Genomic DNA, 26,778 nt, shown 5'->3' with positions numbered 1-26,778 from the left:
AAGAAGGTGATAGAGAGGTTTGTGAAAATACATTTTGGAAGGGTGATATTATTAATTAGGAATTTTATTAGGAAGTTAATTTGTATTTTGTATTTATAAGTTCTTTTGGGATGTTTAGGATGTTAATTCATATTCGATAGGAATGTATCGAAATATTGTTATGCTTTTTGGTAATGTTATTATGATGAGGAGTGGAATGACTTTATGTTATGTGTTTATTAACAAGATTTTCATAATATGTGGACATGAATGTTCAATCAATAAATTAAAATTTTACAATTTTAATAATTTAATTAATATATGTTTACATATAACTTATAAAATTAAGCAAAACAGACAAAAGGGAAATTCTGTCATTTTACATGAATTCCAATTCCATTTCCTGCGAACCAAACAGAATCTGGAATTAATTCCAATTCCATTTCCTGCCAACCGAACTACACATGGAATTGGATTTAAATGTCATAACGATTCCTTTTCCAATTCCAATTCAAATTCTTTCAACAACATTATGTGAACCAAACAACACCTTAATTTATTTGGGGGAAAATAGGTGAGGAAAAACTTCTATTCATGGAGAGAAATCAATTTTGGAACACTTAGAAGTCAAATTCGTTTAAACTCTACATAAATTCCTTCAAGAAAATCAATAAAGGTACATCTTTGTCACTTTCAAACTTGTTAGTTTTTTTATATTCATTAGCACTATCCATTTAAACTCTCTAAATAGAAATTACAAATATAATGGATGATATTATAGTAATAGGAAACTAATTCCTCAGTTCTTCTATATAATATCCTTCTAATTGAGAAAATCCAAAGTGATTGATAAATTTGGTGAGATTGAAGCTTGTTGTGGAGTTTTAAGCTTCATCCACAAAGAATTAACCTTTCGATTTGTAACGCTTGGTCCATGTATTGTTCATTTCTCAACATGTTTTAAGGTTTTGGGCTGGAACTTGACGAGTTGGGGAGCTCCAACTCGTCGTGTAGGAATCTATTTGGCCGCAGAGTTTAATGGTCCAACTCGACGAGTTAGGGAGCCCCAACTCGACGAGTTGATGACCAAAGATGAAACCCTAATTTTAGGGTGTTGCAACCTATATAAAGGACTTAAACTCTCTTGGTTGGCCTCCCTACCAGCCTCCCTGTCCAGAGAAACCCTAGATTCATTTTCCATCTTGCATCTTGAGTGTGGTGAGCTTATAAGAGTGGTTTTTGGTGACTCTTGAAAGGAGCTTGAAGTTGGGAAGCATCTAGCTTGAAGGAGGGGCTTTAGATCCAGAAACTCTTCTTCAAAGGCAACATTTTTGAGGTATAAAGTAGTCACCTTGTCATGTATTCATCTAGATCTATTTATTTGAAGTTTAAGCATGATTTTTGGTGTTTTGGTTGAGTTGTCCAAAAGATGTGGGTTCCAGGGGTTGTCAAGCTAGATCTGACCCCTTCATGACCTCTTGAAGCTTAAAGTTGCAAACTTTTATTGGTCTCTATGTCCTATTCATGCAATATGTCCATTATGAAGTCAGAAATGAGCCTTAGAGGGTATTTCTAGCATACATGGACGTAAAGTTGGAAACTTTACGTGTTTTGCCTACCTTGGGACATCAGATATGTGTTTTGGAACATTGGAGTGAGATTTTAAGGGCTTAATGGGTCAAGACCCTCTTAAAAGGACCTAGGGTTTGAGTTTGAAGCTTTATGGATGGTCCTTGAGGGTAAAGTTGGAAACTTTACCCTTCTAGACATCAGTTTGAAGGGGTCCTGAGGTCTGGAGTCTTTGAATTAAAAGGAAACGGCTTAATGCATTAAGAAGTGGGTTTTCTGGCCAACTCGATGAGTTCATGAGTGAACTCGACGATTTGGTGGGACTTTTCGTGATCAGGCCAGTCAACAAGGGAACTCGACGAGTTGATAGCCAGACTCGACTAGTTGAGTCAACTCGAAATTTTGACTTTGACTTTGTCTAATGTTGACTCTTAAGGTTGAAGTATTGTGTTGAATCTAAGGAGTTGTTTATGTTTAGGTATTGAGTAGAGTAGATACTCGGAGCTAGGGACTATTCAGCTACTAGCAGTATCTGAGGTGAGTATTCTCACCATACTTATGGGTCGAAGGCACCCAGGTCGGCTCATTAATTGATATGATATGTTTTTATTGAATGGGAAATGATATTTTATTTGATTTATGAATGAGTTTATGTAAAGACCATGGGGGAGCCCATGACACTTGTCAAGACCATGGGGGAGCCCATGGCATAAGGATATAAGACCATGGGGGTAGCCCATGACATTCCATTGAAGACCATGGAGGGAGTCCATGGAAATTTGTATGTATATGTATGAGCATGACATTATGTGATTATATGTTTTGTGTGATTGGGAACTCACTAAGCTTGTGCTTACAATTTACTTGTATGTTTCAGGTACTTCTATTGATAAGGGCAAGTGTCCGGCTTGATGACGAGGCATGCATTCTCTGGTGTTTTCACATTTTGTCCTTTGTACTTTGAATTTCCAAAATAACATGGATATGTATTGGGATTTTTATATTTACTATGGTTGATGTTATGAAAATGAAAGTTTAAAAATTTAATGAAAAACTGGGCTGTTACAAGTTGATATCAGAGCCTTGGTTTAAGAGATTCGAACACACTTCTGGGTTTGTCAGAACTCAAACTGGGGGTATGGTAACACTTGCTTTTCAAAAAGAAACCAAAGTTTAATTTCATGAAAACGATTTTGTAAGAAAAAAGGGAGAATGCAATGCGCGTAATCGGCCGAGTTCAAGTAAGTATTCCCAATGTTTTAGTCATGCTATGATATATATATATATATATGGAAATATGCTTGTATGGATTATTTGCTAAGTGTATGCTTTCAAAGTTGTACATGTTTAGGATTGCATAGCCCTAGAATGAGGGAGTCTGCCTTATTCCTGTTCCTTGTTTGGTTGTGGTTTAGGGTAGAGGCTTTATTTGACAGTCTGTGTGATTCTCTTTGTGTATAACTTGCATGCATAGGGCAACCTATTATGATTGATTTGGATTTCTGGTTTGGTAAGGGATGAGAATCCTAGGGCAGTCTAGGATCAGAGATAGTGTTGTGTTTGTGAGTTATGATTTGTGATTAGATGATTTAGGGATATCAGGTATGGCCTTGGGGAAGGTAAAGGTAGGTGTGGAAGGTAGTATTGGGCCCGTACTACTGAAAGCACAGGACCTGTACCCCAAGCAATGACAGACCTGATAGTTCTTAGGAGTCTGGTGTGGAGGAATCCCTTTCGATTTCCTTATCTTGGTTATTTATGATATTTTCAGTTGAGGATGGTGATGATCACGTGAGGTTCAGGATCAGGATCAAGATCAGGTGCAGAGCCCATGGATGAGAGGTTGCGCGATCTTATCGCAGCCGAGGTTACTTGTGGCATCCTTGACGCTACATCGGTGATTTTCGGTACCGTCAAGGAGGGCATCATGGAGATCATGGAGGAGAGCCTCAGGTCTTTCCGAGCCAAGATTGCAGTAGGATAGATTGGGGCCCGAGCTCCCTCGTTCAGGGAGTTCAAGGTGTATGGAGAGCTTGAGTTCTTCGAGGTCCGGGATCCCATCACTAGCCGACGCTGGGTGGCCGACATGGAGAATGCCCATCGCACGAGTTCTTGCCCTGATGTGGGCAAGGTTGGGTTCACATCTTGCATGTTGAGGGATCGGGAACGAGACTGGTGGGAGGAGGTGAACCATGAGGTGGGATCAGCCGGGTGGTTCGGATGACTTGGGAGGAGTTTGTGAGGAGGTTTGATCGGGAGTTTGCACCACCCATTGAGGTGCAGCAATTGGTGAGAGAGTTCCAGGATTTACAGCAGACTACCGAGACTATGGCGGAGATCACCGCCAACTTTCGAGGGAGGGCACTTTTGGTTCCGCAGTACGCTGCGAATGAGGAGATGAAGAAGACTAGGTATCATTTCATGCTGAGAGATGATATTTGTAAGTTCGTGAGTTTCTTGGGGTGCAAGACCCTGAATGAAATGGTGGAGAAGGCCTGGGAACGGGAGATTGAGTTGGAGATCCGCACGAAGCGGGAGCCGGAGCAGGTTCAGGCAGCAGTAGGTAAGGCCAAGAAGCCTAAGACCTCCGATCCTACCAGCAGGGGCCAGCAGGGTCGTTGCCGTTATTCCAAGTGTGGTAAGCCGCACAGTGGAGCCTGCCGAACAACAGGCTCAAGATGTTATGCATGTGGCCAATCGGGTCACATGAGCCGGGATTGCCCCAAGAAGGGGTTGATTTGTTTCCACTGCAACCAGACTGGTCACAAGAAGGCCGACTGTCCGAGGTTGGTTAGGGGAGTAGGAGCTGTCGCGGCACCTGCGCCCGCCATGATGAGGATTATAGATGGCCGCTCGATCAAGGCGGAGGCACCTGCGGTGAAGATCCGCACATTTCAACTGACCACTGAGGAGGCTCGAGCAGCGCCAGACGTCATGACTGGTATGCGATTACTTCTAGCTTGTTTATTTTATTATTATGCTTCTGTTATGATGCTTTTGTATAGGGACCTTTCTGGTCAATGGTTTGTCGGCCCATGTTCTCTTTGATTGAGGGGCTACCCGATCGTTCGTATCCCTTGCGCTCAACAAGAAGTTTCGGGATGCTCCGGGGACCTTGGATTCCCCACTTGAGGTAGAGATTGCGGATGACCGCACCGTGAGTACTGCGAGGGTTTATCGGAGGAGCGTTCTGAATGTGTTTGAGGAGAGGTTTCCCATCGATTTGGTTCTGATTCCTTTACGGGGATTGAAGGTGATCATCAGGATGGATTGGTTGGGGCCTAATGGGGAGATGATAGACTGTGAGCTTCAACTGGTGAGAGTTTGAACCCCAAGTGGGAGAGAACTTATTATCCATGGAGAGAGATCCTTGCATGGGCCAGCTCTCTGTTCGGTTGCGAGGGCTAGGAGGCTTCTTCAGTAGGGTCGTTCTGGGTTCTTAGCTTATGCTTCCGACACAAGGATTGGGGCCACACCAGATTTGAGCAGTGTTCCGGTTGTGCGAGAGTTTCCAGACGTATTTCCTAAGGAGTTGCCATGGTTACCTCCGGACAGAAAAGTGGATTTTCGTATTGATTTAGTGCTTGATACGGCTCGGATAGCCAAGGAACCGTATCGGTTAGCTCCGCTCGAGATGCAGGAGTTGTCTATGCAGCTTCAGGAGCTGCTAGACCGAGGATTTATTCGTCTGAGCAGTTCCCCGTGGGGAGCATCGATTCTGTTCGTGAAAAAGAAGGATGGGTCACACAGGATGTGTATCGATTATCGAGAGCTAAACAAGTTAACGATGAAGAACCGTTATCCACTTCCGAGAATTTTTGATTTGTTCGATCAGCTCCAGGGTGCATCTTGGTTTTCCAAGATTGATCTTCGGTTGGGATATCACCAGATGAGGATTAGGGATGAGGATATACCGAAGACGGCCTTCATAACTCGTTATGGTTATTATGAGTTCGTGGTTATGCCATTTGGGCTCACCAATGCTCCAGCATCGTTCATGGATCTCATTAATCGGGTTTGTAGACCGATGCTAGATCGGTCTGTGATCGTCTTCATTGATGACATTTTGGTCTAAGACCAAGGAGCAACACGAGAAGACCAAGGAGCAACGCGAGAAACATTTGAGGGAGGTATTGGAGACCTTGAGGATGGAGCGGCTATACGCCAAATTCTCCAAATGTGATTTTTGGTTGCGTGAGGTGCTGTTTTTAGGGCACATCATCGATTAGGAGGGTATTTTGGTCGATCCGGCCAAAATCGAGGCGGTAATGCATTGGGAGGTTCCGAAGAACGCATCCGAGATCCAGAGTTTCTTGGGTCTTGCGGGGTACTATCGGAGATTTATTCAGGATTTCTCCAAGGTCGCAGTACCCTTGACCCGACTGACCAAGAAAAGTGTGACCTTTCGGTGGGGTTCAGATCAGCAGTCAACATTCGAGACCTTGAGGCAGAGATTATGTGAGGCCCTGATTTTAGCACTACCCGATGGATTGGACGACTTTGTAGTGTATTGTGACGCTTCTATTTTGGTATTAGGATCGATTCTGATGCAGAGGGGGCATGTGATTGCTTATGCTTCGAGGCAATTGAAGCCTCATGAGGCGAATTACTCCACTCATGACCTAGAACTGGGGGCAGTGGTGTTTTCCCACAAGATTTGGAGACATTACTTATATCGGATCTGATGCACTATTTTCACTGATCATAAAAGTCTGAAGTATCTAATGGATCAGCAGAATTTGATCATGCGACAAAGGAGATGGCTCGATGTAGTAAAAGATTATGATTGTGAGATTTTGTACCATCCTAGGAAGGCTAATGTGGTGGCCGATTCTCTGAGCCGTAAGGTGGCGAGTGCTCCGCTCCGAGATGTTTGCCTGAGGATGACGGTGATCTAACCTCTGTTAGATATGATCAAGGAGGCTCAGGTTGAAGGACTAAAGAACGAGAACTGGAAGGTGGAGCGGATTCGGGGACAGATTCCACTTTTTGTTTGAGACAGTCGGGGTCTATTGACCCAGTGTGGCAGGGTTTGGGTACCGGCTTCCAAGGGTGTGAGGCAAAAGATCTTGGACGAGGCGCATAAATCCTAGTTTTCTATCCATCCGGGGGCCACGAAGATGTATCAGGACTTGAGATTGAGTTATTGGTGGCCTTGCATGAAGCGGGAGATTGCATGGTTTGTGGAGCGGTGTTTGACCTGCAAGAAGGTCAAAGCCGAGCATCAGAGGGCCCATGACAAGATGCATCCGCTAGCTATCCCCATGTGGAAATGGGAAGATATTTATATGGATTTTATCATGAAGTTACCTAGGACGGTCCGGGGTGTGGACTCCATCTGGGTTATTGTGGACTGGTTGACCAAGAGTGCTCATTTTATTCCGATCTTCGAGAGTATCTCAGCCAAGAAGTTGGCCGATATTTATGTGAGGGAAGTGGTGGTTAGACACGGGGTGCCAGTGTCTGTAGTTTTGGACCGTGATGTTCATTTCACCTCCAGGTTTTGGAGGAAGTTACGTGAGGAGTTGGGATCTCAGTTGCATGTTAGCACCGCTTATCACCCCCAAACTGATGGTCAGAGTGAGCGGACGATTTAGACGCTCGAGGATATGCTTCAGGCATGTGTATTGGATTTTGGAGGGAGTTAGGATACCTACCTTCCACTAGAAGAGTTCTCATACAACAATAGTTATCATGGTAGTATTGACCGACCCCCGTTCGAGGCGCTTTATGGTCGGAGATGTAGGACTCCAGTTTGCGGGGGGGGGGGGGGTGGAGGTCGGACATCGAGTTATGGGGAGTACCGAAGTGGTAATTAAGACGACCGAGTTGATTTATCAGGTTCGCGACCGGCTTCAGATAGCGCAGAGCAGACAGAAGAACTATGCGGATAGGCGCAGATCGGACTTAGAATTTTAGGTCGGGGATATGGTACTCTTGAAAATGTGACCCCTGGAAGGGTGTTATTCGGTTCATGAGGCAGGGCAAGTTGGGCCTCAGGTTTATTGGCCCATTTCAGATCATCGCCTGGGTAGGCAAGGTTGCGTATCAGTTGGACTTGCCTGAGGAGCTTGGACAAATCCACAGTACATTTCACGTTTCACAGTTGCGGAAGTGTGTAGTTGATGAGTCGATGGTTGTACCGCTTGATGATATTCAGATTGACGAGAGCTTGAATTATGAGGAAAAGCCCGTTGCGATTGTGGACAGAGAAACGAAAGCCCTCTGGAACAAGGAAGTGAAGCTAGTAAAGGTGCAACGGAAGCACCGAAGAGGCTCCGAATGGACCTGGGAGCCGGAGGATGAGATGAGGAAGCATTATCCGGACCTTTTTGCATCAACAGGCTTCGAGGAAGAAGTCTAGTTCAAGTGGGGAAGATGTGTAATGTTTGGTCCATGTATTGTTCATTTCTCAACATGAGTTAAGGTTTTGGACTGGAACTCGACGAGTTGGGGAGCTCCAACTCGTCGTGTAGGAATCTATTTGGCCTCGGAGTTTAATGGTCCAACTCGACGAATTAGCGAGCCCCAAATCGACGAGTTGACGGCCAAAGATGAAACCCTAATTTTAGGGTGTTGCAACCTATATAAAGGACTTAAACTCTCTTGGCTGGCGTCCCTACCAGCCTCCCTGTCCATAGAAACCCTAGATTCGTTTTCCATCTTGCATCTTGAGTGTGGTGAGCTTATAAGAGCGGTTTTTGGTGACTTTTTAAAGGAGCTTGAAGTTGGGAAGCATCTAGCTTGAAGGAGGGGTTTAGATCCAGAAACTATTCTTCAAAGGCAACATTTTTGGGGTATAAGGTCGTCACCTTGTCATGTATTCATCTAGATCTCCTTATTTAAAGCTTAAGCATGATTTTGGGATTTTGGTTGTGTTGACCAAAAGATGTGGGTTCCAAGGGTTGTCAAGCTAGATCTGACCCCTTCATGGCCGCTTGAAGCTTAAAGTTGCAAACTTTATTGGTCCCTATGTCCCATTCATGCAATATGTCCATTATGAAGTCATAAATGAGCCTTAGAGGGTATTTCTAGAATGCATGGACGAAAAGTTGGAAACTTTACATGTTTTGCCTACCTTGGGACATCAGATATGTGTTTTGGAACAATGGAGTGAGAGTTTATGGGCTTAATGGGTCAAGACCCTCTTAAAAGGACCTAGGGTTTGAGTTTGAAGCTTTATGGATGGTCGTTGAGGGTAAAGTTGGAAACTTTACCCTTCTAGACATCAGTTTGAAGGGGACATGAGGTCTGGAGTCTTTGGATTAAAAGGAAACAGCTTAATGCATTAATAAGTGGGTTTTCTGGCCAATTCGACGAGTTCGTGAGTGAAATCGACGAGTTGGTGGGACTTTTCGTGATCCGGCCAGTCAACAAGGGAACTCGATGAGTTGATAGCCAAACTCGACGAGTTGAGTCAACTCGGAATGTTGACTTTAACTTTGTCTAATGTTGACTCTTAGGGATGAAGTATTGTGTTGAATCAAAGGATTTGTTTATGTTTAGGGATTGAGTAGAGTAGATACTCGGAGCTAGGGACTATTCAGCTACTGGCTATATTTGAGGTGAGTCTTCTCACCATACTTATGGGTCGAAGGCACCAAGGCCGGCCCATTAATTGATATGATATGTTTATATTGAATGGGAAATGATATATTATTTGATTTATGCATGATATATTATTTGGTCCTTTGTACTTTGAATTTCCTAAATAACATGGATATATATTGCGATTTTTATATTTACTATGGTTGATGTTATGAAAATAAAAGTTTAAAATTTTTATGAAAAATTGGGTTGTTACACGATTCTTCTTAATTAGACGTGTTGATGTCATAAAAGTGTTAAGAAAATGATTATAACAAACTATCTTAAGGTAATGGGAAGCATTCAGTTACTCTTATTATTGACCTAGGGATAAGTAATGTATTCTTAAATGGTGCATTGAGTTAAATAATGAGTCCATAATACTAGGGTTCATGTAGGATTTGATTAGTAATTAATAAATAATAATATTTTTCCCAGTATATGATCTTTGACTCTCTAATAACTATTAGAATTGTAGTTGTGTGTCATCAAATCTAAGGAAGCTTGTAACACCTATTTTTTGTATGTGTTCAGTTAGGAATCTTGAGAAAATGAGTTTGAGGATTTTGGGAAAAACCCTTGTTTACGACACGTTTAATGGGTGAGTGTGGTGTGTGCCATGACATGATTAGCAACGCAACCAAGTATGGGGTGCACCACGAAATCACATAAAACCCAAACCCTAATAATGGGCCTTGACCGCTATATAAGGACACTAACTTCTAGGGTTAGTCATTTTCTTTAGCTTCTATTCCCAAAAAAACCCAGTCCTCGAAACCCTAGCCTTTATTGATTTGAAGTTTGATGTTTTGGTGTATTTTGTGATTCTTGAATAAGGAGCTAGTCATTTGGTGCATTGTGAAACAAGACCCAACCAATCTCTTACCTTTTCAATATCCTCTAAACCTTTGTGAGGTATAACATCTCGACCTTTATGTATATTAATGCTTCCTAGATATAAGTTTTGAACATGTTTTAGTCCCATTCGTGACTTTTCATGTATTTGAAGAAGTTCCAGGTCCTAAAGGTTGTATTTTATGGTCCGCTGGACCCATGGTAGTGAAAAAAATTGGATGTTATCTTGCCTTTTTTGTTCATGCATAACTTAGTATAATTTAAGAATCTTTTAGGTCTAGGGTTTAAGATATGGCTTATGAAAAATCCCAAAATTACTAACTAAAAAATTTCATTATAGATCAACCAAAAACATTCATTAATTTGTTTCAAAATATATTCAGAGTAAAAGTATTCTTAAAACATCAAAGTAAAATCATAATAGTCATTGCGGAATAAATGTCCAGGGGATGCAGTACGATCAAGTCGGGCCCTTCCCTTTGGAACCAGAAGTACCTGAAAATATTTAAAACATAAACCATAAGCACAAAGATTAGTGAGTTCCTCAAAATACAACATACCATACATAACATCGGGCCCTGCCCACATAACGGGCCCCGAGCAACATATTGGTCCCCGACCAGCATAATGGTGCCCACCCAACATACATGGAAGAGTCACAAAGATAATCTAGCATCCTACACAGTATAGTGAGAAAACTCACCTCATAATCGTAGTTGATAGCTAACCAGCTCACACAGCTGAAAAGCAGGTGCTACACACCTCCTACGAAATCATACTTGGTTAAAGTCAACGGTAGTTGACCTCCACATTGTGGTCATCCATTAGCCACACTGTTATATCCTTACGACAAAACAGTCGTGACCAGGCCAATTACCACGTCATGGCAAGCATGCCACCACGTCGTGGCAACTGAATATCGAACAACTTAATGGTTTAATCTCTCAATACGTTAATCCCAAACTCATACTTTCCAAAAGGCTTAATGGGACCCTAATGGTCTATAAAAATCCAAACTTTATGGACATTCATGTCCAATTCATGTCCTTCTCTTATCTAGGTCAAAAATGGTGAAAATGGAGTCAAAACCCCATGCAAGGCTTTCAACACTCCCCAAACTTCTAGATCCATGATGTATAATGCTCTTGGGACTCTAGAGAGAAATAAATTTGCTGACTTTATTCTATTGAACCACTCCAACCAAAACCAAGGACCAAAATAAACTAAAATGACCTAGATCTATAAAGAAGAAACCAACAAGATGAGAGCTCGGACTTACAAAAATTCCGAATACACAAATATGGGTATGGTTTTATTGCTTGATATATTCACCAAACTTCTTCCTCTTTCCTTCAAAATCACTAAAACTTGCAAAATGAGCTCCAAAAGCTTCAAGGAGGCTAGGGTTTCACTTTGGAAGGTTGAAGGCTGAAGAAGATGCTCTAAAATCTAAGTTAGAGGCTTTAAATACGGAAGAAACCGTAAAAATCATGGGCTTGGGCTACAACAAGCTCCACATCATGGCAACCCTTTTTCCACGTCGTGGTGCTCACCAGAAATGTGCGTTTCATGAAAGTTATGTCACGTCGTGGTCACCCATGCCCAACATTGTGGCATAAGGTTATTCTCCATAAACCCCATCTTTGATCCCATTAAGTCCTTAGTTAATCCATTCTGGAAAATAGGTGTTACAACTCTCCCCCACTTAAATTAGATTTTGTCCTCGAAATCTGTCCTTACATGTTACTCTTAAACACCCTTCGAATACCTTGTAGGTTCTTCCAAGTCCATTTACTTCTTGCATGGACCAACGCCCCTCTAAAAACCCAAAAACTGCGACTATAATCACAAGGATTTCCAAAACCATGCGCATATGCCAAATACGAGCGGAAACTTTCAGAGGTTGAAATCGCATCCAATGCAACGTTGAGATGACACCTCAAGTAGACAATCACCTTCCGACACTGATTTCGAAACAATATTTAGCGAGAAATATGTGACACGATGAAGGATGAACACCAACATGTCTCCCACTAATCCACAACGAGAAGAACTCACTTCCATGCCCACTCCTTGACGATTCTAAAGTCATGCCTAACTCCTAGGTAGACATAGCCACCCCATATGTCACCCATGCTATCCAAAAGCTCACAGATTTGGTCCTACCGTGACCTCCCTATCCTCTCACCGCCTTACTGATAACTAGAAAATAGACTCTATGACCAACTGTCGATGCCGACAACCTCACACTCAAATATAAAGGCGAATCCAAACATGAGACTAACAATCGAAGACTTCACAACCTATACATCAATTTTGCTGACCAAAAATTATTAAATTCAATTTGACCAAGATCTTCCTGGTCCCATGCCATACTACTTGTTAAGACATAAAGTGACCCTCGGCAGCTGAAGTGTGTAAACAATACCGCAGAGTAGATGATTCAAAGGAACCGAAGAGCAGATAAGGCTTACCGAAGAGCCTTGTATGTTGTTGAGCTATACCAAAGAGGAAAAGTATACCTGACTATAAAGCTGTTGTTTTATCTTTTCAGTAATAAAACAATCATCAACTTTATACTGACATTTCTTGGTAGACTACACAAATCAGTCATGGGCAGTAGGGCCGCCCAAGTTACTCATATTTTATACTTTAATATGTACTGTTTTGTCCTATAAATAGATGATCTTGTTGATCAATCTATTAAGGCTCTCCACTTCAAATATCTTCTCTGTGTAATCGTTATATTAATATAGAATTCTCTTTATCAAGATTATCTTTCACATTTAGTTGTTCATCACTTTCGAACCTGGTCTTGAATGCAAGCCTTGTTACGATTCAACTAAAGTGTTATTTACTTGCTTATACTTTAAGTAAACTTGTTGTTATATCTCTTCCTTATTATTCCACAATCTAGTTATTGTTGAGCTTCATTAAAAGATCCATTAATTCCGCACTTATATCAATATCATTCAAATATTAACCTCTTTTTACTCAACAATTGGTATCAGAGCCATAGTGGTTGCTTTTTAACTTTTCTTCAAAAACAAAACTTGTTTTCAAAAGAAGAACTCTGATTTAAAAGCCTTCTATACCACTTAGCTCATTATTTTTAAGGAAATATGGCACAAACTTACTCTTTAAATATATCCAATAGTGTTGGAGGTTCCAATAGAGCTCCAATACTCGTTGCAAGTGAATATCATCACTGGTCTCAACATATGGAAAGATATTTAAAAAGACTAGATAAAGAAGTCTGGAGATCTGTTGAAAAAGGACCACATGTACATGTCCTTACTCCCATTGTCGTCGATGACGCTCAAGTCAGACTTGGAGGTGGTCAAGTAGCCATGACCGGACCTACCAACGATGATATAAGCAAGATGGAGAAAGATGAAATTGCTTTCTATGAAATCTCTTGTGGAGTTCCACACGACAGTTTCGTTCTTATCATCAACTGTAAATCAGCAAAAGAAATTTGGGATGTTCTTAAAAATCTTTATGAAGGTACAGAGCAAGATCAAGACAAAAAGCGGGTAACTTCTCTAAACGAGTTAAACAGCTTTAAAGATCATCCTGGTGAAAGTCTCGATGACTCCTTCAAAAGATTCAACCTCATCGTCACCAAACTCTCGAATGCAGGAATCACTCGTAGTGATCATGAAACAAACCAGCTGTTTCTAAATGGCCTATGAAAACAATGGACAATAGCGAAGATGATAGTTAAAGGTGATAGAAAAATCAAAACTCTTTCGTTGTATAAACTCTACGGTGAACTGCAAGCTCATGAGTCTACGGTGATGAAGGACTGCATGGATCAAGGGGGGCCACTCGCCTTAGTCGCCCATTCACCGCAGAATACCATCCTATCTCATCAGTATCATCATACCGGAGAAACACCATATCAAACTTCATATGACGACACACTGCAGTCATATGAACCAGAAATGCAACACGAAGATGAATAAGCTTTTCAACACGCATTAGCCCTTGTTAGCCAACAGTTCAATAGACTCCCTCCTCTCAACTACCGTAAAAACCAACACTTTACAAGACCTCTGTTTAACCGCAACTACCGTCCTCAAAACAACTCCCCTCAACACTATCCTCAGTCTTCCAGATGTCCTAGAAATCCATCCTATCAGCCTCAGTCTCAAAACACACCACTAATGTGATGGGTTTTGAGCATTCTAACACTTCCTAAGTGTACATGCAACCCTAATAACCTTGGATCTATGTTTGTCTAATAATCATGCAAAGTTGAATTCCAAGGTTATATTCCTATCTAGCATACATGGGGAACATTTTTAACTTGAATGAAAGATAGAATAACTTACCTTGTTGTTGATTATGATCCTTGAAACCTTGTGAGCCTAGCACCCCAAGTGTGATGCCTCAAATGATTCACACAACACCAAATGCAAAGGAGTAAACTTTGAGAGAATCTTACACTTGCAAAATCGGCTCTAGCCCTCTTGTTTCTTATGTGTGTCCGATTTTGGTGGAGAATGGGTTTCTTATATAGTGTTGACACATCTAGGGTTACACCATGTAAACCCTAACGTGTCATGACTCTTCATTTCCATGACCCATGGGTTTGTAACTCCCATGGAGCATCCATGGAGCATCCTATGGGTGGAACCCAACTTGATAATCCATGGAGCCTCTTAGCCCACTATATAAGATATGGAAGATTTACATAATCTACCCATATATTTAATTAGTTATCTTTTGATCACTTAATTAATTCTAAATTAATTCTTGATCAAACTAATTAAATAATATTATTAATATATTAGAACTTATAATATATTAATAAACCATAAGTGTTATTTCTCTCATTTTAGTTTATCCAATTGCATGGTGCCATGCAACCCAAATGGACCATGCCGGGTCGGGTCAAGTACATACCAGAAATAGTTATGGACTTAGACACCTTATCCAACAGTCTCCCATTTTAGTCTAATAACTATAACTGCAATACTTCAGGAACCGATCGGCAATCGTAGCTCTTTCAAGGTCTCTCGGAACTGAGAAGATGATGATACACCATTTAAGATAAGTGATCATATAATCCTCTGTTCTAGATATCAGCTGGACAAATACATGGAACAATGTCTTACTTATTGTCCAGCAGTTTGTTTCCCGATTTCCGATTTGTTTGACAAATAACTTAATTGAACACATCAACTTAGTTTTGACCGGGCCCGGTACATAGGTCAAAACAAAATCATCGAGGGGCCCAGATATCAGCTTCTAATCCAAGAAGGAACAGATAAACTTCGACTCATATGTTTGTTCTACTACTCATTGAATTATACACAAGAGCACGTTTTATAACATCGAGTTACCAATGCGTTTTCGTACAATCAATGCATAACCAACTCATAAGTAACAAATCATATATCTAGGTTTGAAGACTTATATGATATTACCGTCTCACGATCACTCGAGATAAATTCCATGAAGTGATTCCAGTGAGCGTGGGTTGAGTCCAATGCTCAGAACTTATGAGCACTCATGAGTGTTGTAGCCATGTCCAACAACTTAGACCTCTGCAACCAATCATGACAGTCTTGATTCATACCTACTTCCGACATATGACCGACTGTGGAGGTTCGAATAATATGATATACCAAACATAATTATTCTGGAAGTCAAAACATGCAAAAGAAATATAGTAAACGATCGACAAGAGATAGCAACACTTTACTCATAAATAAAACACCTTTTATTCATCATCTAATGTCAATTACACTTTACAAATTTCAAGGTTATCTAACTACTAAATCTAATATCATCCTTCAGCCCTATGCTCCGAGCATGCTGGAGATGCTTAACCCGAGTCAGTCCCTTCGTGAGGGGATCTGCTGGATTCTCATCCGATGATACCCTCTTTGCCACGAGGAGTCCTTCTTCTATTCAATGTCTGATGAAATGGTATTTTCTGTCGATGTGTCTGGATCTCCCGTGATCCCTTGGTTCCTTGGCTAAGGCAACTGCACTTTCACTATCAAAGAAAATTTCCATTGGCTCTTTAATAGCTGGTATAACTCCAAGGTCTCCAATGAAGTTCTTCAGCCATATCGCCTCCTTTGCTGCCTCGCTAGCTGCTATATACTCTGATTCGCAAGTTGAATCAGCCACTGTCTCTTGCTTGGAACTCTTCCAAGAAATTGCTCCTCCATTTAAGGTAAAGACCCAGCCTGACTGAGAGCGGAAATTATCCCTATCAGTCTGAAAGCTAGCATCACTATACCCTACAACTCTCAAGTCTTCACTCCCACCGAGGGTAAGGACCCAGTCCTTAGTCCTCCGTAGGTACTTGAGGATATTCTTTACCGCAGTCCAGTGTGCCTTGCCAGGGTTCCCCTGATACCTGGTAACCATGCTCAAAGAAAAGGCTACATCAGGTCGAGTACACGTCATAGCATACATGATCGATCCTACAGCCGAAGCATAAGGTATTCGACTCATTTATGCTATCTCAGCCTCAGTACTAGGGCTTTGTGTCTTACTCAATCTGGCGTTACTCTGGATGGGTAACTCTCCTTTCTTGGAGTCCTGCATGCCGAATCTCTTCAGCACCTTATCCAAGTAGGTACTCTGACTAAGTCCAATTAGTCTTTTACTCCGGTCTCTCAAGATCTTTATCCCTATAATATAGGCAGCTTCTCCTAGGTCCTTCATAGAGAAACACTTCCCAAGCCAGGACTTAACTTCCTGCAGAGTTTGGATGTCATTTCCTATGAGTAGTATGTCATCCACATACAATACCAAAAAGTTAACTATACTCCCACTAGCCTTGACATATACACAAGATTCATCTTAACTCCTAGAAAAGCCAAATTCCTTGACTTTCTCATCAAAGCAAAGATTCCATCTGCGCGGTGCTTGCTTTAACCCATAAATGGATTTTTCAAGCTTACACACTCTATTAGGGTACTCTGTGTTGACAAAACCCTCTGGATGACTCATGTAAACATCCTCAGCCAACTTTCCATTAAGGAAAGCGGTTTTGACATCCATTTGCCATATTTCATAGTCATGAAATGCGGCTATGGCTAACAGAACCCTAATAGACTTAATCTTGGCCACTGGAGAAAAGGTCTCATCATAATCAACTCCCGGAGTTTGTGAGAAACCCTTTGCAACCAGTCGTGCCTTATAAGTGTGTACATTACCATCCATGTTGGTCTTCTTCTTGAAGATCCATTTGCACCCTACAGTCTTACGACCTAGTACATACTCAACCAAGTTCCAAACTTGATTGTCATACATGGACTGTATCTCGCTGTCCATTGCCTCTTTCCACTTGGCTGACTTAGGGCCTGCCATAGCTTCCGCGTAACTGTTAGGTTCATCCAGACCTATCAGTGTCTCATCACTGATAAGTGTATCACCTTCCGCGGTAATATGGAATCCATAGTAATGCTCAGGTGCATTCCTAACCCTTGTGGAACGCCTCAGAGGTACAGACTTGTCAATTGGCTCAATAGGAGTTTCCTCCTCAAGTTGAGTGCTAGGGTTTGAAGTTCCTTCACCACTTGACTCTTGAATTTCTTCAAGGTCAACTTGCCTCCCACTGTCTCCTTGGCTTATGAACTCTCTCTCTTGAAAGAAAGCCCTCCTAGCTACAAAGACCACATTCTCACTAGGTCTGTAGAAAAGGTAACCAAAGGATTTCTGTGGGTAGCCGATGAAAATACACCTCTCACTTCGAGGTTCGAGCTTATCATGAGTCTCGCGTCTCACGAAAGCCTCGCAACCCCAAATCTTAATGTGGTCTAGTTTGGGTACTTTACCAGTCCACATCTCATGAGGAGTTTTGGCAACTTTCTTTGTGGGAACTAGATTAAGGATATGGTCGGCAGTCTCTAAGGCATACCCCCAAAATGAGATTGGTAGCGAAGCTCGACTCATCATGGTACGAACCATATCCAACAAGGTTCGATTACGCCTCTCAGCTACACCATTCAACTGCGGTGTCCTGGGAGGTGTCAATTGTGAGACAATCCCACATTCCCTAGGATAGTCGAGGAACTCTGAACTAAGATACTCACCACCTCGATCGGATCGAAGCATCTTAATGTTCCTGCCCAATTGATTCTCGACTTCCTGTTTAAACTCTTTAAACCTCTCAAAAGTCTCTGACTTATGCTTGATTAAGTAGACATATCCATATCTACTATAATCATCAGTAAAAGTCAAATAATAACGATTAGCATCCCTTGTGGCATGTTTGAAGGGCTCACACACATCCGTGTGTATAAGATCCAACAAACCTTCACCCTTCTCACAAGAACCTGTGAAGGGTGACTTTGTAATTTTTCCAAGTAAGCATGATTCGCAACTATCATCTGACTTTAGGTCAAATGACTCCAAGACTCCATCCTTTTGGAGTTGGCCTATGCGTTTCTTACTTATATGTCCAAGACGACAATGCCATAATGATGCTTTATCCAAGTTATTATCATTAACAGAATCAATACACAATACATTATTTCCTAAGTTATCAACCACAGATACAGTTTCATACACACCATCACAAGGCAATGCTTTAAAATAAAGAACATTATTAAAGAAAGCATTAATCGAACCAACTTCATTATCAAATGAAAAGGTGAAACCTTGTTTATACAATGCATGAAAGGAAATAATATTTCTTGCCATTTCTGGCGAATAACAACATTTATTCAAATCTAAACTAAACCCACTACTTAGCGATAAAGTATAAACTCCAATCTTGGTGACAGGTAAAGCTTTCCTATTCCCCATGATTAAGTTTATTCTTCCATGCTCCACATTCTCACTTCTTCTTAGTCCCTGCAAATCAGAACAGATATGAATACCACAACCGGTATCAAGGACCCAAGAGTTAGAATGGGGTGAGTTATTAGATAAGATAGTGTAAATACCTGCATGGTTGGGTTTAACTTTATCATCCTTCACATCTTGCTGGTACTTTGGGCAGTTCCGCTTCCAATGTGACTTTTCATGGCAATAGAAGCATTCAGCCTCTTTAGGGTCAGAAGAAGGAGTGACAAAACCTTTCTTGGTTCCACTTGAAGAAGAGCCATCAAGGGTCCTAGCCTTGGTACCCTTCGAAGAGCTCTTCCTCTTCTTCCTTCTACCTTTCCCGATTGCCAAAACCGGGGCGGAGTTTGGAGTAGGAGTGTTAACAACCGACTTACCCTTAAGACCTGTTTCTGCGGTCTTGAGGAGTCCCTGAAGTTTGCTGAGTGTGACCTCTTCCTTATTCATGTGATATGTCATGCGGAATTGATCATAGCACGATGGTAAGGAGTGCAAAATGATATCTATTGCAAGCTCAGGGAAGTTCACATTAAGCTTCAGCAACCGATCCACATACCTTTGCATTTTCTGCATGTGGCTCGTGACGGATTCCTCGTCCTTCATCATGGTTGTTATGATAGAGCATATGATTTCATACCTCTCTTGTCGTGCACTTTGATGGTATCTTTCCGTCGGATCTTGGTGCATTTCAAAAGGGTAGAAGTCCTCATAGGACTTTTGGAGTTCCGCTGTCATGGTGGCCAACATGATGCATGCCACTTTTGTAGCATCCCTTTCATGTGCCCGGAAGTCAGCGATCTCCTGGGGAGTTGCAGTGGTCTCATCAATCTCCTTAAGCTCCTTGTCAAGGACATATTCTTTGTCCTCGTAGCGGGTAATCATCCTGATGTTTCTGATCCATTCATTGAAGTTAGATCCATCAAAAGTGACTTTCCCACACAAGTTCATAAGGGTAAAGGAGCCATTAGGATTAAAGCCAGAAGCAGCATTGTTTGAAGACATCTGAAAGAAGAGGACAAGATTAGTTTAGATATTAAGAGAGTCCTTAATAAAACACCCAAATGTAATATTAAGGCTAGGAACCAATCATAATATATTATAACTTAGAAGAGGTATGCCGTAATCCAAGCTATAACATATTTGAAAGGTAGGTGAATGACGATTCACCAATTTCCACCATGAAAAACGAAATATAAATATTAGGTTTTTAATTGGTTCTTAGAAATCCCTAGATTCTTTTGAGATTCAATGAACTTTTCAAAGGCATGTTTCAATCTCGAGTGTGCCCTCCGAGTTTTGTGACTGGGATACCGAGGATCACAAAACGAGGTGTGAAGTAACCATGCAAATCACTTGGTACCCTTAAGGTTTATCACTCAATCGATGTGCCGGTAAACCACACACGCTCCACCGATGCTATGGTAAACCTTAAGTCACCCTTTACCTACCTTGTTAAGTCCAAGTTAGTGTGCCGGTTAACCACACACGCTCCACCAATGACTTAAACAAAGTGTAAAGTGTAATTTCATGGATTAGCACCTTATTCACATTTTCCTAAAGTAACTAAGATTGGGAATTTAATAAAAGCATTTAGTTACTTTATAATATTCATCATACTTTTAATGAGAATTTATAAGTCCTTGTCTTACCCGTTCGGCTAACGACTCTCCACCGATCAAGGAAGCGGTGGGTGAGAGTGGACACCCATTAAGTTGCCATTTTATAGGCAACAACCTTATACCCCCCTTATAGACCGGCTTCGTGAATGAGGCGTACTAGCGGTAAGACGACTTGACGTTATACATATATATATATATTAGTAACTTATAATATTATAAAGTATAAGGGTTGAATTTTAACTTTTAAAATTCTAAGGTTGGAACTAAAGTTTTAATCAAGACTTTACATGTTCCAAAACTTGAGGGCAAGTTTTGTAAACTTCCAAAACTTTTCATTTCTTATAACTTTTGAATTAATTGAGTAATAAAAATGAAGACTCTTCATTTTTACAACTCTTGTGTTCTTTTAATGGCTTTAATAAAAGTGAGACTTTTGGTTTTCCATAACTTGAGGACAAGTTATGGACTCCATTAAAACACATTATGATCATGAATTAAACTACCATGAAGGTTACAAACAATTCCTATGATCATCTAATCTTCATAAGTTCAAGAACATGAATATGAACACTTTCAAGAATCAAAAATTACACTTAAAAAAACTTGTAATTTTAATAATTGCCATTGTAAATAGATTAGCATAAACATTACACCATCTAAAACAAGCTTTAAAACATCAAAACAGTTTAGGGTAATGTTTCTAGTCCATTTCCAGCAACAAATGTGCAAACTTTCATACGAGCAGAAAACAGAAAAGCGATTTTTTTTCAAGCTGTTTGCACACAAAAAAAAACAACAAACAAACCTATGCTCTGATACCACTGATGGGTTTTGAGCATTCTAACACTTCCTAAGTGTACATGCAACCCTAATAACCTTGGATCTATGTTTGTCTAATAATCATGCAAAGTTGAATTCCAAGGTTATATTCCTATCTAGCATACATGGGGAACATTTTTAACTTGAATGAAAGATAGAATAACTTACCTTGTTGTTGATTATGATCCTTGAAACCTTGTGAGCCTAGCACCCCAAGTGTGATGCCTCAAATGCTTCACACAACACCAAATGCAAAGGAGTAAACTTTGAGAGAATCTTACACTTGCAAAATCGGCTCTAGCCCTCTTGTTTCTTATGTGTGTCCGATTTTGGTGGAGAATGGGTTTCTTATATAGTGTTGACACATCTAGGGTTACACCATGTAAACCCTAATGTGTCATGACTCTTCATTTCCATGACCCATGGGTTTGTAACTCCCATGGAGCATCCATGGAGCATCCTATGGGTGGAACCCAACTTGATAATCCATGGAGCCTCTTAGCCCACTATATAAGAGATGGAAGATTTACATAATCTACCCATATATTTAATTAGTTATCTTTTGATCACTTAATTAATTCTAAATTAATTCTTGATCAAACTAATTAAATAATATTATTAATATATTAGAACTTATAATATATTAATAAACCATAAGTGTTATTTCTCTCATTTTAGTTTATCCAATTGCATGGTGCCATGCAACCCAAATGGACCATGCCGGGTCGGGTCAAGTACATACCAGAAATAGTTATGGACTTAGACACCTTATCCAACATAATGATCTCACACTCTTATGAAGCACCAAAAGAATAAAAATCTTCAAATACCATAGAAGATACAAAAGAGAAAAAGGAAGGAGTTCTCATATGCCACAAATGTCACAAAAAAAATCATTTTTCTAGAGACTGCAAAGCCAATGTCGTAAAAAACAAAGCATTCTACCTTAGAATGGCTCAAGAAGCTGAAGATAAGGAGAAGATTGAGAAAGCCTTTGTGGCACAAGTAAGAAGAGACCATCAAGTTTGGTCTTCAGGAGATGAAGATGAAGACAATGACAATAAGAGGAAAAGAGGCAAGCTATGTCTAGTTGCAAAGGAGAACACTGACGAGATGAAGAAAAACTACTACTTCATGGCAAAAGAAGGAACCATCAACATCATTGAACAAATAAAACTTATGATTCAGTCAAATAATTACAACATGCATGACTGTGAACCATATCTTGTACAAATTACTCAAACGTGTGATGACGTCCTCTTAGATTACAACAAGGCCTTAGATGAAAAGAACATAGCGACCCACGAGTTGTACCACTTGAGAGGAAGACTAGAAGACAAAACGCTTAAGGTCATGATGTTAGAAGCAAATTTGAAACTAGAAAAGGATGCTAGATTGCTTAGTGAAACTCTGTTAGATGTTTCTTTTAATCAACGTGATCTAGCCTTAAATGAAATTGTACGCTTAAACAAATTACTAGAAAAGATATTTAATGAACGTGAAGCAATTGAAAATTTAGTCAATAATGGGTCCGTAGACAACACTTATAACTGGGGATGGTTAAATGGTTATAATACCGAAGAGAAATCTCCACCTCAGTTTGATGTCAAACATCCCTATGTCCCACCTGACAGGAACTTTCACTTCCCAATCAAGGACAAAACCTATCCCGAAGACATTCAATGTCATTTTGGAAAACTTCGTGTCCTAAACAACAACTGTGTTGGTGAAGAAATTATCCCAAAATCCTCAGGATTAACTGAAAATATGCAATCCATACCAGTCATTGGAACGATATATCCTGGCTCAGGATATGACTTGGATGAAGAAATCATTATGTACAAACCAAAAGAGTCCCCAAAGCCAAATAACCCAGGATAGGTGAGTACTGCATACATTGCGATATTTCACTAAACACAATCCTCACCGCAGACTTTTGTTAAATCCATCACTAAAATACAAACTCTTCCCTAATGAGTAAGAACAAAAATTCAAGACCAGACATTGCTCAAAATGTCAAGAACTCTACAGCTTCGATGATTCCTCTCCCAGACCCATAACAGAGTCCAAACTCTTTAGAAGTCAAAGACCTAAACCGGAAAAATCTTTTCAAAATAACTCTGCCAACAACTTTCTAACAAAACCAAACCCAATTCTGCGCAAAAGTTAAATAATGAACAAAAAATCACAAGTCCCAAAAGGACTAAAAATCCCAAGACTGTCCTGTACAAAAATCCTGAGCAAAAACTCAAGGCAGTAATGGTTGATAACACTCCTGTTCTCAATCAAAAGGACAAAGAAAAGGCCGAAATAAAACTGAATCTGGCCAAACATATGGTTTATGTTCCTAAAACAAAACCCAGGCAAACAATTTGGATAAATGAAAAGAAATTAACCATTAGTTCTTATCCACCTGTTAAGAAGCCTTTCTTGAAACCCAAAAAGAAGAACCTTGCTTCAAAAAGGATATGGATTAAGAAGCAAAGAAAACACATCATAAAAAGTCACAAGTAAACCACACACTGCATACGTTCAATCTTATTTTGGTGTTGCGGGCCCTAAACAAATTTGGGTGCCCAAATTAACTAACTGATAATGTAGGCATGGTGCAAGGAGGATAACGAAACAAAATGGTTGATAGATAGCGCCTACTCCTTGCACATGACAGGAAGGTTGGAATACCTTCATGAATTTAAGGCATTCACAAATGGTGGTCACATAAATTTTGGAAATGATGCAAATGGAACTATTTAAGGATATGTTGTCCTAATAAATGGAAACTTCTCAATTCAAAGATTTTCTTATGTCGAAGGGTTAAAACACAATCTCATCAGTGTTGGGAAATTCTTCAGAGTTGGTCATTGCGTTGAATTTGATGACGAATACAGCTATAAAATGATGAAAGATAGATCACAGTGTCTAATTAAATCAAAGAATGTTGGAATTCCCATTGGACATATCTCTAGTCATTGGAAAACCACAACTGCGTTTTCTGTCAAAACTCATCTCCGAGGTCAGCTGGCTATGGAACATGAATCTTGCTCACCTTAATTTTCGATACATCAACAACTTGGTTACCGGAGCGATGGTGCGAGGATTGCCTCTTCTCAAATTTGACAATGACACTTTATGCCTTGCTTGTGAATGTGGAAAGCAAACAAAGGGAAGTCATCCTTTGATACTTGATTCTTCCATCACTGAACCTTTGGAGTTGCTTCATATTGACCTCTGCGGTCCCTCGACGGTGGCAAGCCTACATCATAAGAAGTACATTCTTGTCATAGTCGACGATGACACTGGTTTCACATGGGTGTTTTTCTTAATAGTAAAATCAGAAACACCGCAGACCTTAATCAACTTCATCAAGGAAATTAAATTAAAAATCTAGCTTCCCATTCAAAGAATCCGAAGTGACAACGGAATCGAATTTACAAATCGATTTCTTAATGACTTCCCAGTGTCAATGTAACATCCATAAAAATGATGCCAAATTTAAACTTTTTAAAACGTTTCAAAAACAATGATTATTACAAAACTTGTTTCCAAAATAGTATAATGTCAGAGTATCCCAGAAATCTAAATCATAAAACATGAGGAGCTGTACGATCACACCTTCGCCTTCCCTCGATCATTTGAAGTACCTGAAACCAAAACTGAAACTGTAAGCCCGAAGCTTAGTGAGGTCCCCCAAAATTCCCATACACACAACAATATACACATAATCACAAACAGCATACTATAGGTCTAGTCAACCACCGGGTTGGAATACCCAGGCCCTCAACCATCAAGTTGGAATGCCAACATACTATGGGTCCAGTCATCCTCGGGATGGAATAACCCAGGCCCACAACCATCGGGTTGGAATGCCCTCATACTACGAGTCCAGTCACATTCGGGGTGGAATAATCACGACCCACAACCATCGAGTTGGAATGCCCAGGTCTGTTGCCTCTCGCACAGAGCAGATAAGCCTCAACCACCAATCAAACATGTGCACATATATTAGATAATCACATAACAGTCTATAGACAGACAAACCGATCTAACAGATCATAACAACATAATAACATCCTATCTACCAGCATACTGATCTAACAGATCATACTAGCATAACATCATCCTATCTACCAGGATACTGATCTAACAGATCATAGCAACATAATACCATCCTATCTACTAGGATACTGATTTAACAGATCATACTAGCATAACATATCAGGATAACAATCCAAAAGGGCCTCCAAAAGTCGGGGAAAACCATTACAGACTCGTCGAGTCCTCTTACTGACTCGTCGAGTCCATGCAGAAACCAACCACAACTAATCTTCATCGGACTCGTCGAGTTGACCATGCAACTCGTCGAGTCCCTTCATTCCTTTTTCCATTCAGACGTTTTTAAACTACTCCAAATCTCCAACTTGTAGATTGGGCTTCCTAAGGTATAGATTCCCCGTAAAGTTGCAAACTTTACGTGCATGCAAGGTCTTAAAGGCTTAGAATACCAAAACCAAGTCTAGAATGAGGTTTAGGGCATGGTTAGGGGTTAATACTAGATAAATCTAATAGCTTTCTGAATTTGGGACTTAGAGGAGTCCAGATCTGAGACCGTATCTTCTGGACAAGTTCAAATCCGAGAATGACCCCATTTTGCCCCAAAAATGACCATATTCATGCTTGAGAGAAGATCTAAGAAATGGAAAGCCAAGTTAAAGACTTTTTACCTTCAAATGAATGCCAAAATGAAGTGGATGCTGGATCTACAGGTTCCTTCTCAATCCAAGCTTCTAAGTCTTCAAATCTCTTCAAGAAATACACCAAAATACACTCTTTTAGCGTCACACACTAAAAAATGGAGAGTTAGTTTGCTAGGGTTTGCTTCTGGATGATAGGCTGGTAAGGGAGGTTGGAGAGAGGAGTTAAGGTTCTTTAAATAGGGGGGACCAAAAAAATTAGATTTTCCATGCACAGCCTCTACTCGTCGAGTCGGGGTCCTCCAACTCGTCGAGTAGGAGTTAAAAACCACGCGGGATGACTAGTTTCGAAACGACGAGTTGGGGCCTCCAACTCGTCGAGTTCCTTCAATAAAATGAATACAAAGATTTTAAAATATACCTGGGAGTCGGGGTGTTATAATTCTCTCCCAGTTGAACTAGACTTCGTCCTCGAAGTCTGCTGCGGCGAACAATTCTGGATAGTGCTCCCGCATGTCTGCCTCCGGCTCCCACGTCCACTCGGATCCCCTCCTGTGCTCCCATTGTACCTTTACCAGAGGTACTTTGTTCTTCTGTAGAACCTTTATCTTCCTCTAAAGAACGACCACCGGCCTCTCCATGTAATTCAGGCGCTCATCAACCTGAATTTCATATAACGACACTACCGCCTCCTCATCCGGTATACACTTTCACAACTGCGAAAGGTGAAAGATGCTCTGAATCTGACCGAGCTCCTCTAGGAGATCTAGTCTATACGCCACCTTGCCAACCCTAGCAGTGATCCTGAATGGCCCGATGTATCGGCGACCCAATTTTCCCCT

Source organism: Lactuca virosa, chromosome 1, assembly GCF_052849685.1.
Source record: "Lactuca virosa cultivar CGN04683 chromosome 1, Lactuca_virosa_CGN04683_v6, whole genome shotgun sequence".
Classification (NCBI taxonomy): domain Eukaryota; kingdom Viridiplantae; phylum Streptophyta; class Magnoliopsida; order Asterales; family Asteraceae; genus Lactuca; species Lactuca virosa.
The sequence above is the reverse complement of the archived record's forward strand: the minus strand, read 5'-3'. Positions refer to the sequence as shown.